Source organism: Lepisma saccharinum, chromosome 1 (assembly GCF_977018435.1).
Source record: "Lepisma saccharinum chromosome 1, izLepSacc3.1, whole genome shotgun sequence".
Lineage (NCBI taxonomy): Eukaryota > Metazoa > Arthropoda > Insecta > Zygentoma > Lepismatidae > Lepisma > Lepisma saccharinum.
This window is the reverse complement of record NC_139229.1, coordinates 109,969,302-109,983,957: the sequence shown is the minus strand read 5'-3', so window position 1 is coordinate 109,983,957 and position 14,656 is coordinate 109,969,302. Positions and strand designations below refer to the sequence as shown.

The following is a 14,656-nucleotide window of genomic DNA, read 5'->3' as shown; positions in this document are numbered from 1 at the left end:
CCGATACGATTCTACACTTTGCATCAGGAATATGTGGAGCAAGGCCGTGCATAACAGTAGAGAAGGAGAGAAGGAGAGAAAGCGAGTGGACGGAGCAAAGTAGCCCACGCAGCTGGACTCACTTCCCCTTTCAAGTGTTCACTGGACGAGCTCTCTCGTGTCATTACTTGGGCAGATGATTTGCTATCGTTCACTTGCTCCACAGATTCCCGGGACAGAGTGTAGAATCTATCGTTGTGCAATCAAGAGAAATTTAGCGATAGTATGAAATCACTAAAACACATGCTACAACCCTTTACCAATAGGCAATCCAAATATAGGCAAACAATTTAGGGAGTATTATTACTATGAATGGTTCTCTTTCAATGAAAAGTACAAATTATAGGAAATGCAGAATAACAACGCTACATCTCTTCTGATTCTACTGATAGCTCCTCCTACAGGGCGCTTTGCGTCCATTAGGAATCTCTTACGCATCACTCTGAATTGTAGGCTCGCTGACTAACTTTTGCAAATTAAATTCGAAGATGCTACAGTCATAAGTGAAGTCTACACATGTTAGTTAACTAATTGCCCTTTTCTGCCTACAAGATGTCCACAGCAGACCAGGGGCGCCCCCTACAGCACGACAGTTGCAAAACCGATTTTTTTTTTTTTGCCGAAAATAGGTGTTAACAATACACAGAGAAAAAAGTTTGGAATAAACAAAAAATGTTTCTATAGGGGCTATCCACCGGAAGGAAGTGCCTTCGCGCGGACGCCATACTTGTAACACAACAACTTCCGGTTCGTAGGCTCACAACATGCCGCTAAAGGGAGCTGAGATTGTGTCATGAATGAAAGGAACGAATGGGTGTGTACAAGGAGGATGTAAACTACGATCAGGGCTAAATAATCTTTCATGGATCTCTCTTCATGCTTTCCTCGAGATCTAGCCGCCAAATTATTGCATTCAAGCTGTCAAGCGTGAAAATTGGAAGACCATTAGCAGGAGTAGACTGCGCAGTAATACTAATGACAACGGATGTGCAAAAACCCAAAAAGTCGGGATCTCAAAAAAAACAGAAAGGCCGAGTCTGCTGCCACGCACGTGTCAGCAGTAAGAATAAGCTTCAAATTTGCTCCTGCCACGTAATTCGTCTGCTAATAGGATTTTACAAATCTTAAGAACAGATTGAGACGAGAGAAATGTAAGTTTATGATTAGTGGGAATGAATGTACAGGTAATTTAGAACCTTTTTCTTTAGAAAGCATTTAGCCATATTATTTTAATGCTAACAGAACCTACTAACTACGAGAGCATTTAGGTTTATTATCAGAAGAATGCTGAGGGACCTAATCTTAAAACATTTTTGTGAAAGTAATCGCTACAACTTTACAGTATGCGTTACAGACGTAATTGCATACATAGCATGATGAAATCACGATAAGACAAAGACTGAGTCTGCTGCCACGCGCATCTCTTTTGAGGTTCCAGCAGAAAAAGAACGTGGCAGCAGACACTGCCAAACAAAAAACATTCCGATCCAGACTTCGGAAAAAATGATAGTTTAAAAGTAGTTTATTCCCTACATTTTTCTTTGTACTAAATGTCCGAAATTTATTGAAATTAGCAGTTTTTATTCCAGAAATGCAAAATAAATCATCACCCGAGGGTAAAATTGTGTGTATAATAAACATTTTTTTAGTATCGGGTAATGTTGAATATTTTAAGCTCCTATAATCTCCCAATTTAGTCGGGAAATAACATTATTTTTCCCGTTTTGAACGTCAGGACTTTAAAAATACCCCGTCCTGTTTCCTTCCCTACCAAAAATTTTGCGTCCCGCACCCCTTGCACTCCGTTAAAGGTAGAAGAGAAATCATTCAAATCTCGATTTTCTCTGTTTTAGTGATATGACCAAAAATATTACTTTTCCTTTCAAAAGATGCTCGGTCGTGGCCAGATAGGTTACACGTTAAGTTCTTGAAGTACACACGAACTGTATTAAATTTTTGTGTAACCAGATTTTTTTGTGTGTGTGTGTAACCAGAGGAAATACATTTTTGTGCAACCAGAGGAAATATTTTTTTGTGTAGCCAGAAAATTAAGTGCGGGTACTATTATTAATTTTCGTCTTTTGCAATGGAAATCTTTTCAACATTGATAGATAGTGTCTCCCTGACGGCGCAGTGGTAGCCTCGTCGCCTTGTAATCAAGGGGTTCCGGGTTCGATTCCCGGTGGAGGCATATAGTGGTTCGGATCCCAATTTAAACTGTAGGTCTAGTCCCGATTAGCCTTACTGTGCACAAAGTGGGCTTAAAACACCAACTCAATCAATCAAATCAACATTGATGGAGAAGAGGTCCTAGGTTTGAACAGCATGGTGAGGCAATGGTGTGTCATTGTGTTTGTCCCATCATTAATTTTTCCAGTTTATTATTCATCTTCATCGTCATGTTTAACACAAATAGCAGAAAATTGACTTAAAATAACAATGAGCGTTTTGTAATTCTGCGTTCAAACGAGAACTAAACCAGCAAGTGTGCATTATCGCATCCCTCTTGACTCGTCCTGACTGAAGAAAGAAGAAAAGAAGCTCCTTTTTCCGTTTTTTATATGTCCGTACATCTCGCACTTTTTCACTTAAAACATAAGTGTATGCATTTAAGCGCTCTCGCTCTGTAGGAAAAATTACTTTCTATTTAATATGTAGGCTACAAATATCGCCAATGAAACGACGATCAGCAAATGGATCTCATCTTGGTATAATGCCGTATTACTTCCTAGTTGCTCATCCAATTGATATGCAAAGGCCTCTACTTTGCCCTGATATCTCTTATTCTCCTCGTCGTCAAGTGCTTTTATATGATCCATTTCATCCGGTATATAAAAGGAGAAGAAATGCCACAAGTACGCGCTTGAATTACCCGGCCGCCGTGAACCGGAAGTTGTTGTGCTACAGTTCGACAATCGATTGTGCCGTTCGATATGTTTTTGTTTACTCGTGAATAGCCCCTATAGAGCGACCACGAACCTTCGGCGAAAAGTCTCCGCGCACCTCCCTGTTCTTCCGTTCAACTCGAGCCGTAAGATAGCATGCTCCACTGTGCTCCTCCCTTCCACGAAGGAGTATGGTGCACAGGAGTCGCGAGTCTGCGCAGGCTTTTTTTTGCTTGTGGTTCCACTATAGCAATCAAACATTTGTTTAAACAGGAACAAACAAATGATTACTCATCAGTACTGAATGTTCTTTAGTAATCGCCACATGACCAATGGTACTATGTTCATTAATTACAGTTACCAAATAGCTTTAACCAAACGTGTTCTGTTAATTCAACCAAATTACTTTTTTCTGTATTGCAGTGTCATTAACATTATGACTTATGAAAACCACTGAGCGCATAATATTAAGTATTGAAGAGAGGCCACTATTATTGTATACTAAGGCAAGCCATTGATACTAACCAGAAAGGGAAGCCACATTTACTTTTGTGTACCTGTTGAGGTCAAACGAAGCCAGTAAAATGAATCGTCATTGGATAATTTCGTAGGAGCCTATTAAACGTTTATTGGTATTTGATGTAGTGTCTAAACCGGCAAAAGTACAAATGCATGTTTCATTTTTCCTTTATTTTCTACACCGCACCCCCTCAGCGCCCATAGATGGCAGTAAATTATTTTCAGATACATCTGCGGAATCCATAAAGAAACAATGTTGTATCTTTGTTTTTTGTGTGTGTTTTACATAAGATAAGTTGTATTTCTCTTTATTAGTAGCTGAAATATAAAACATATGTTTCCTGAATCACATTAGTAAATTCCCACCCGCGGCTCTTTTCAACCCCATTCAGCAACGCCTTGGCAAGGTTCTTCAGACCATATCCAGGTGAGTAATCAGCGTCCAGGCCATCGGCTGATTAACTACACTGATCTCAATAAACAGAGTGAAACAGATGTTACTACTGGAGATCCATCCAGTCGTTTATTGTGAGTCAGCGTCTGAGCGCATGGAGTGGTTTTTCTCCATTCTTTCGCAGAAATTTAGAGAACTGGATACAAGAGAGACTGCTTTGAATGGACTTAGTTCTAGACTGGGACTGCATTCATATAAAATGAGGAAATAATTCCTGGAATTTTAATGAAAGGGAAGATTTTTCCTTCGAACTAACAGTTGTGTATGAGGAGGTTTGGGATACGAGTAGGTGTCGTAAAAATTTAAACACTCATAAATTGATTTCTACGACTTTTCCATATTTTCCATGACTTGCAGGTCAGTAGAAATAATGGTAGGGTTCAAATCGTTAGCGCTCTCGCCTTTGGTGCGAACGGTTCCGGTTGGATCGCCGAACATTGATGTTGACTTAGCATCTTGAGGACAATTGGGGAGCTACTTGAAAAGAAGTACCGGGCTCTGTTCTCGAAAGCCAAAAAGCAGCGGAGATGGGACTTATTACGTTGACCACGCGTCACCCAATCAAAAAGTAGGATGGCAGGCCCTGGCCCTTAGAGAGCCGTTGCGCCACTGAGTTCAGTTTTAGTTTATTTTAGAAATCTTGGTAAAGTGGACAAACTTTGCCAGAGTGCTTACTCTGAAGGTTCTTGGCAAAAAAGACACAAACCATCGACCTATCCCATCGACATGAACAGTTCGCTAAGAACTGTTGACTAACGAACGACTCATCTCCAATTTCAGTCTTGTTTTCACGTCTAGCAACGACAAGATCCATTACCAGGCACTGGTAACAGGCAAGGATCTCGAACAGCGGACAAAAATTTGCCTTCCAAATCTGATTTTTAGAGGGAAATGAACCAGCAATCCTGAGCACGGGCCTATTCAATTCTCCAAGCCGAGAAAACGCAATAGACGTTGGTTGAGGGAACTTGCGCCTCGAGGTTTAAGGAGAGAGAGAGAGAGAGAGAGCGTGGATCGGAGAAAAAAAATAGTAGGTAGTCGAGCGATGCAAAACTGGAATGGGGACGTTCGATAAGAAGGATAGAAATCCATTAAACATATTCGATACTTCGCTCCCGACACGTTTATTGACTTCCTTGTGCCTTGCCTTGAAAGCTCCTTTAAGTATTAAAGTTGCCGCCAGATGTCTCTCATCCAGGCGCTATTCGCTGGCAATTCAAGCACTCTCCTTCCCTCGAATCTTAAATCTGTAGAATGCTCCATTTCTTCGGAAAACGACCGAAATAAAAGAAAAAAAATCTACGGCACCCGCAGGGATGAATTCATTTTTGTTACAATATAGAACGCCCCGAAGGAAAGATTTAAAACGACGCTCTGAAACAATTATGCTAGCTGATGGTTGTATTGAGTGGGGCATTGCTGGGCAATCAGAAAAAAAATATATACTAAGATATGTTGGCAGCTGCTCTGAGTGGAGAAATTGGGAGATAATGAAATATGTTGACAGCTGTTCTGAGCGGGAAATGTTGGGCGATCAAGAACAAGGAAATATATTTACAGCTGTTCTGAGTGGAGAAATAGTGTCATCACAGATAATGAAATACGAGGGCGTGCTCCTATTTTTTTGTAGCGGTGTGGAGACATTTTGGATTTTGAGCAACCATGCATTGTACTCTTCAGACTTTCCCCCTTCTCCATTCCAAGTTTCAAACTTCTATCACCAGGGGTTGCTGAACTAGAGCGAGGAAAATGGCAGCATGCAACCATACTATGTCGGTGCACCTGAAACTGCGTGTGGTTTAACTGATTCTACTTCACTTAGACATCCAATGTAATTTTTTGTAATTTAAAGATCCAAATATCTAATTTTGTTTCAAGGTCTAACACAGATCAATAACACTTTTCCTCCAAGGTAAGACACAGTTCTCATTGCCATTGACAATTATATTCGCTGTATCTTCAATGTGTATCATTATCCAACATTTGCTTTTGCTTGGACTTTCTCTACACAGCACGCACAAATTATGCTGGAACACTTAGACACATGCAATAAGTTAATAACACACTGTGTACTAATGATACCATGGACACTACTAACTTGACATGTGTAAATGTCCGAGAGAGTAATATGATGGAAATTACTTACCGGATTAAGGAGTGCTCTAATTTTTTGTTAACTGCCTCACGGATAATCTGAAAAAGAGGAAAAATTGTTCAGTTATTATCACTACTACCCACACGAATATCCATCCACACCCACACCTACGCACAAACAGAGTAAAACAGAAGAGAGAGAGAGAGATATTGTGTACGTTCCAGGATATAAATGTATTCCTTTCTACAATCTGTTTACACTGTTTTCGTGAAGGGAGTCCAATTTTCAACTCGCAAAGCGTGAAAACACTGTGTAAATATTCTACACTCTGTCCCGTGAATCTGTTGACCAAGCGAGCGAAAACAAGTCTCTGAGCAAGTAGTGACTCAAAAGGGCTCTACCATTGAACGCGTGAGAGGGTGGACGCGACTGCAGTTATCAGCCGTTTGCAGCAGCGTGCACTCCCTTGCTCAGCCCATTCACTTTCTCCCCTTCTCTACCGTTATGCGCGGCCTTGCTCCACAGATTCCACAGATATAATGTAACATCTCGGTGGTTCGGACATCTGGGCGCCAAGTGGAAGACTGGTTTGATACCCTGATGGCCGCGTGCACCAACGTCGATTTCCAAGTTCAGATGAACGAGATCAATTTTAATCCACTCTAAATGAACTTGCTTTAAAGATTTGCATTGCACCAACGAAAATCCACGTTCACGAGATTCCGTTCAACTAATCCGAGATTAATTTGTAAGGCTATACCTGATTGGTTGGCTAAAACAAATTACAATCAAGAACCGCATAGAGTAGCGTGATGTGTTAAAAGTATCAACATGTAGGAGAAGAAAGTAATTCGGGCCGCAAACTTATCTGAATTTGAGAAATGTACTGATCAACCTTGTCGACGAGTACAAGGATGTAGTAGAATGTAAAGAAATAATATTAAAAAAGAACTGACAGCACAACACAAAAGGAGAAGGAGAAAGCATGGAACCTTCTACGGGACTTTAATGCCTTATGAAATGCATTCGATTTTGAGAGAACAACAGCGTAAGCTGAACCTCGCCCGCTCAAAAAAGATATATTAATTTATTATTACTGTACCGTGGTAAGTATTTAGTATTTTAATTTTTCATTTCTGAATTCTTATATATTTATATTGTCGTGTCGTGTAAATAGCCAGTAACATGTATTTTCGTAAATTTATACAATCATATCTCCAACACCATGTAGCAATATCGTAACATCGCTCTGTTCTAATTTACCTTGCACTTGCACGTAATATATGACATTTATTTTTAAATATGTTTTGTGTTCTGGGATAGAAAGTACAGTATTTAGAAACATTACAACTTTGCACCACAGAACCACAAATTATTGATATTATTTTGGCAGTTTTTACACAGTTCTCGAATTATCAACATTGTAGACCCAACATCTATCTCTAGCGTTTGCACGCCCTCGATATCACTTTCCGCTCTTTTTATATATAAAAAAAAACTGCCTGCAGTCGAAGCGTCAGTATCGTGAACTAGGATCAGACACCAAAACCGTGGCGAATGGCCGATCAGAAGATAAACTCGTTTTGATGTTCCTAGATGGCGATCAAGTGTTGCAATAGAATTTTCCAGTGATCCTTTCCCGATCCGAGTTTAAAATTTGATCTTCGTTCGCGCACACGGCCATGAGTGAGGGATCTGTTGGGAAGACAAGTTAATCGCTGGGACGTTATTCCACAAAATTGTTTTAAAATTCGAGACGCCAACAATATATTAAACTCTCTTTTATGTATTATAAATACTACATAAACACAAATACGGTAGAAAAATTAGTGCATATTTGCAGTGAGTGAAAACATGTTTTCTTGAACAGATATGTTGTTAAATTTACCATTCATATAGCTTTTCAAAAGGGTTCCAGTGATAGTTTGTAAAGTCCGCTTCGTGAATAGATAGGCTAATCGGGACTGGACCTACAGTCTAAAGTGGGATCCGATCTACTATGTGCCTTTAATTGGTATCGTAGCCGGTTGATTGATTGTTTTAGTTTATCTTACTTCGCTTTTCTGCCACTTTTGGCTAATCGTGAAGATGGGTGATGATATGATGAAATGACACTCACAAAAACACCCATGCTCAGGCCAGGATTTGAACCCCGGATCCCTGACGTCATAACGCACTGTGCTCATCGCTCCGCCATCGGGAAGGCCATAGAGAGGATACAAAATTACATATTCCTGGTGAGGCAGAACCTTCTCTTTCGGACTTTATTTCCTTGGATAAAATTCACAACGTGTTTCATTTTCCCATTCAGAACTGCCTGATTTGCTTCTGTTATTTAACGTCGCTTTTCTGTCGCTTTTTGCCAATCGCGACGACGAGTGATGATATGATGAAACTGATGAAGATACACTCACAAGGAACACCTACGTCGGGATTCGAACCCTGAGTTCCTGGCGTCGTAGCGCAGTGTTATAACCACCTCGCCACGGAGGTCTGCCTTTCTGAATTGCATTTTTAATATTCTCATCAGTTGAACATATGCGAGTGCGCTTAAGATTTTTACTTAATCCTGATGTTACTGATACTTTTAATGATTAATCGATCAATAGTGAAATCATAAAGCATTCATGTGTACAGAGGAACTCACCTAACGGGCAAAATTCGACCACGAACCATGTCATTTTCACAAACCACCGCACACAACACGTGATCACGTTCCCATAATCCTCTGCTCTTCCTCTGTAAACGTCACATCCTTTTCTCCTATTGTTCATATTCATTTCCATCAGAATAATTCTTCCACTTTTGGATATACAAATAAAAATCTCTTTTTAAGGGCACACGCCCACTTTCACAATTGTTACCCTTCACGCAGGGGAAGAATCAACAATGAGTAAACTGCCTGGTAACACCAGCCGCATTCAACGATTCATTACCCCATTATGTTCTTCGTTCGGGCCTTTCACGGTCACGAATAATTATTACACTTGTTCGAAACAGGCCTGGGAAGTGAGGATGGGGCAGTAGGGGGGCCCAGGATTTTCGGATGGAGGTTACATATACTTTTTTTTTTTATTAGTTAGCCCTCATTTTGCTATCTTTTCCTGCCTTTGATGGTTCTTTTATAGAGACAAAGGTGGATTATGACCCCCACGAACGCCTCTTTGGCACGCCACTGGAGGGAGGGGGTTAGGAATACCTCTCGGGTATTCATATTATCAAAATCAAAAAGAATGTTGAGACACATACGTCGTAGTACGTAGTCAGACATTCTGAACTACACTTTGCAAGCGAATAGGCTCTGGCGTCTTGACTCACAGCCAGATCTTCCGTGGGGCTTCAGTTGTGTCCTGGCCATGTGTGTTTGTGATTGTCCTTTCATCAATTTCTTCACATTATCAATCATCCTCATCTTCACGATTTGCCGAAAATCGCAGAAAAGCGAAGAAAAATTAGGCAAACCGTTCAATCAAAATCTAGCTAGCCAGTGAGCATATGTGATTTATAAGACGGCCCTCTGTAGAGAACGCTGCGCAATGACGTGCGCACTAGTTTTTGCGCATGCGCACAGAAAGCGTTGCATGGCTAAATTAGAGACCTCAGACCTGCATTGAATGAACTGACACGGCACGACCAGAATATATTTTTAGAGGATTAAGTTTTAATTAGCGGGGGGAGAAGTGTTCAGACGTCTTAAAAAATTGTTGCCTCTAATTTTGGGAGCCCGAGTTAATGAATAAATAGTTTGTTCAGTTTCGAATGAAACCATGGGTCACGAGTTCTAATTCAGGTTGAGAGATGTCGTCTTCGCGATTGTATCTCCTGCTCATTTCATCATAGCTTCTTACCTAGAGAAGAATAGACAAACAACGCCAAGTACCTGATATAATAACAATAGCACATATGTTAACATTGCGAGAAAATGAAACCATGCTCTTCGGCAAATAATTGTGTTCATAACTACTACAACTTGATGCAAAACTGATTACGATTTTTTTCTTTTAAAGAACAAAGCATCCAACTGGAAATATAAGAAGCCATGTCAATATGACCTTCTGCGATGTCTTCCTAACATTTCCAATTTGTGGAAACAAATGCATTAATATTGTCTGAATAAAATTAACAAGAATACATTTTGCAACATGCGCCTCAGTTTCATTTGTACATTTTTTCGATTGCTACTTCACTACATTCCATCAACAGCAATGTACATGTTCTTAACTATGTGAAGTAAAATTCCAATTCATTTCCCATTCTGACTTCCTTCACCCATAATTTTACACGAGCAACAAGCTTGTTAAAACAGTAAGAATCACTTTGGTCCAGTCGGTAAGGTGACCCAGGTTCGAGTTCAATGATACATATACTTTTGTCTATTCTCCATCCACCGTAAGAACGAAGTTAATGTAAACGAAACCACTTGACTTCTGAGAAACTGTGTTAGTTCTGATGTTATTTTGCCCTTTTCCCTTACGGATGGCCACAATATCCGGATATCCGGATTTCAAATTATCCGATATCCATTTCGAACGCAACGAATAATCCGGATAATTCAGTTATCCGAATAATCGAAAATAACGAATAGAAGAATACGTATGTGGATGGCTCGTAAAATGGATAAACAATAAAACTGGCCGGATAATGCACACGTGTGGATATCCGGATAATTAGGATAATACAAATATCGGGATAATTAGGATGGACAATCCAAACATTTCGGATATTCGGATATTAGAATATCAGATATTCGGATATATGAAATCCGAATGGAAAATTATCCGAATGAAATTTTATCGGGATTTGGCCATTCCTAGGTTCTCATACGCGAGATTCCTGCACAGTTCCTACTGGAACCACCAATAGGATTTCCCAGAAGCGATGTGCATTTGTTTATATTGACTTTGTTCTTAGAGTGAACAGAGAATAGGTCACTGCATAAGAGCTCGGCTGTGAGGAACATCCAAACTCCAAGAATGTGTGGAACCTAAATTCCACACCACCTTTACGACATGGCAGAACGATTTTTTCGAAACAAGTTTATAATTTTTTATCAGACTGGAAAACATTCATCTAGGAAAATGACATTCAAAAACCCGAAAACATTCTTATTGCAAGACGAGACATATGAAGCCCCAATTCATCCATTGCTCTTCCCTTTGTCGAAACGTTACCCTACTCTACGGTGAGCCCGTTGTGCCTCTTGCTTGTACAATGCCGAAAAATGCATCTCGTGAGATTTTAGCCGCACTACACACGCTAAACTACTAACGAACTATTTTGCATTCCAGGTTAACAGAGAAAATGTTGAGAAAAAAAAAGCAGCTGAGTAAATTGCAGACGCAAAGGAAGTATAGCAATTTTCTGGGGGAGAAGAAGAAAATTCAGGAGGAAAAATGCAAGTGCTCCTTGCATTACCCTTGTTTATTCTCACCGGGAAAACATCAAAATTCCCCCAACTTCAATAATTCAGTACAGCAGTGGAGAAGGGTAAGCTCCTGCGATACCAAACAACATGCAATACCTTCATGTAATCACCAGTAAATTAAACACTAACTACCTAATTTTCCTAATTAGTTGTTATTTACTCCTACGAGCATTTCAATTTATGAATTATTTATCAAAACGCAAAGGCGCAGACACGTGTTTCGAATTGATTAACGGGCAGCCAGGTGTTTTAGCGATTCGGAAGCTATGCAGGGGTTGGCTCCAAGTTCTGACGCTAAATAAAGGAAGTTAGGGGACCCTACAGATTCTCTATGGAAATTACCTAAGGATGCATATTCAAGTTCAATGCACACCCTGATGAACTCGAGTTCACGAAGTTGCTCACGAGATGGCAGAACGTTGACGTTGTGAAAACGCTTGACGTAATCGTCATTCAAGAAGCAACGAAATTATTTTTTGTAGCTTATTCTGATCAAGAAAATAGTTATTCACATCGTTCTTACTTAATTTCTTCAAGAGAATTTCTGCAACTTATATTACTACTTCTTTTCTGCCACCCTCCTACGAGTCTATGTCTTCTTTTATAGCTAGTATGAAAACGTCAGAACAGGGTTAGCGGGAGAGCAGGAAAGTTTCTCCCAACCTTACCCAATGACTGACGGACGGATTCTCATCGATATGTTCAGGTAAGTAAGGCTGATGGCACGAACTGCCAATTTTTAGTTTAAGTTGGCGCAGATGCAATAGTTGTTTATGTATCTTGTATTTCTATTTCTGTAACCTTACGTCGCTTTTCTTCCTTACTCCACGGTTCGAACATGCAACCTCTGGCTTTGTAGCGCGTTAGGCTGCCCACTTCCCAGTGGTCAACCAAGGACGGCTGATGCAACTTGACGAGTATGTGGATACAATGTTGAACACTTATATGGAACACTGGAAGGTAAAGCATCACCATGGTATATCTTACAAAAATAAGTGAGAGATATAGCATTCCGTTTTCAAACAGGAGTCGTGCGTGTATCCCTGGAAACGAAGGCAGCTTCATGCACAAAGCAGCTACGTCACCTGACTTCTTATTTTCTCTTGACTATACTCACTGTATTAGTCGCTTGAAAGGTTCTATTTGTCAAAAAAAAACATTTTGTTTCATCATCTTCCAGTTTTTAAACCACTTCCTGATCTTCTCTCCTTCAGGATAAAACTAAACGCAATGGAATTCACATTTATTCTTGATTGTCACATAACGATATTCCAAATGTAAAATTTGAAGCATGCTTCCTTGCTTCTCTATCAAAATCTCAGATCATCTTACTAAAACGGTACAAGTTCGGTAGTACCGAAACAAAAAAGATCCACTATGTAGCAAGAAGCGCACCAAACTTTCTAAAATTGATTCAACGCAACCCTTTCAAGCCGAGATACCACTTGGAGACCTCAAGGAAAGCGAATGTCCCTCTGGAGTCCTCAAAGTTCCCAGGACCTTCCAGCACAAAAAGCTCGGGAGTGATTCATGGACAAGGGTTCCCAATAGTTCTCCGCGAGATAGCTAGAAGGTCGGGAACTCAAACTACCCAAGCCGGTCCTTGCAGCAAGAGCTGAAGAGAATGAGGCTCCATATTAATGGAGGCGACTGGGAAATGCAGGAGGCGAACTTTGTTCATGCGTGAAAGTCCACCGAGCTAAATTAGTTCCCGTGTCTCACATTTGTTCTTGTCCGAGATAAAAAATCCTTCTGTTGCTTCCAACCCCCTGGAGATAACCTCGCCTTGGGAGTCAAAGAGCCATATTTTATTGACGCTTAAATTTTCATGGGAGGAACAGCTTATTTCTCCTTTTGGTTTCTGGCACGAAATCTGTGATTCACCCGCACGGAAGATAGAAATCTTGTGCGGGTTTCTCTCTCCTTCCCTCTTCTCCCGGTGGGAGTTTTCTTTCATCAGCAATCTTCGCTTTGCTTGCACTCAGGGAAGGGGGAGAGGTTCAAACGTATCTCTAGCCGGAGCGGATCAGATTCAAGGCGAAAATTTACTACAGATCCGTTTTCGCGCTTGTTTCCACTCGTTACGGCGTTTCCCTTATTTCCATTTCCTCTAATTATCTCTCACATTCCTATCTGCTCGGATTTTTCTTATTGCGTCTTCCTATTATCCCTACTTGCTCACACTCTTCCCCACACTAGTCACCCGTATTCCTATTTGCTACAAAATCCTCAATCCTATTCCTCTTTTTATTATTCCATAGCCCTTATTCCGAGTTCTCATTTCATCTCCCTTTCGTCATATTTGTCGAACACTTCAACTTTCTTGACTCTTTACTTTAAAGCGTACAGTTACCGACAATAAAAATTGGACGCCTAGATCTTGAAATACTCGTTTCCCTGCAAAGTCATGTGTGTTGCCTAACTATACGGCGGTGATAGAAGTTGCCATTGACATTTTGCTATTAAAATACACTTATCGCCGTAGAGTTAGGTAACACACATAACGCGTTGCAGGGAAGTGAGTATTTCAAAAGTAGATGTCCCATTTTTATTACCGGTGAGTGTACATAAGACATTGGCTATCGTACAAAATTTAAGACCATGATATTTTTTTGTCCAAATCCCTATAGCTTTCCATTCTTATTTAGGTTTACAGTGGTATTTGTTACTTTTACTTGAGGTTACTCTTGCTTATTTTACTTTTATTCGCACTTGTTTCTATAACTTTTATTTACGTTTGTACGTGTTTCATATTCTTCCTACCCAAAGCCCTGCATCTTCCACCCTAATTTTTTCTCTACATTCTCATCACATGTTTTCCTTGGAAGTCTCGTTTTACTCCATTTAAATAATTTCTCAATGAATTCTAATAGATAATTTACTTGTTCTAGTCTTCTATTGGGAATTTGGAAAAAAGTTCACTAATCTATTATTAAAACTGTCTGGTACGATTTTCCTAATCTTTCAATTCTCGGATTTATCCATTTCCATTTCCGGCTGGGGCACATTTCATCTGTTCGGATCCACTTGAAACTACTGTTCCGATACCGTGTAACCTAGCTGGATAAATCGGACATGCAGTGAACTTTTCCTAATTTTTCGAACATCATTGTCGGCACTGCTAAAAAATAAACCGGTAAGGTTCCGATTGAAATTTGAACCTTTGAACGCTATCTTCAAAAATCACACCGCTGTTGATGCCGGGATAAATTCTCAACAGGATAACACGACGTGGCAAC

At 40.1% G+C, this 14,656-nt stretch overlaps 1 long non-coding RNA gene across 1 annotated transcript in view; it reads right to left on the bottom strand.

Annotated features, from left to right (window-relative positions):
* Positions 1 to 6,044: 6,044 nt before the first annotated feature.
* The window catches only part of LOC145999175 (uncharacterized), a 460,310-nt gene continuing 451,698 nt past the window's right edge, over positions 6,045 to 14,656 (bottom strand). Inside the window, exon 3 of the long non-coding RNA XR_014443373.1 lies at positions 6,045 to 6,090. This is a non-coding gene — a long non-coding RNA (uncharacterized LOC145999175). The remainder of the gene's footprint in view (positions 6,091 to 14,656) is intronic.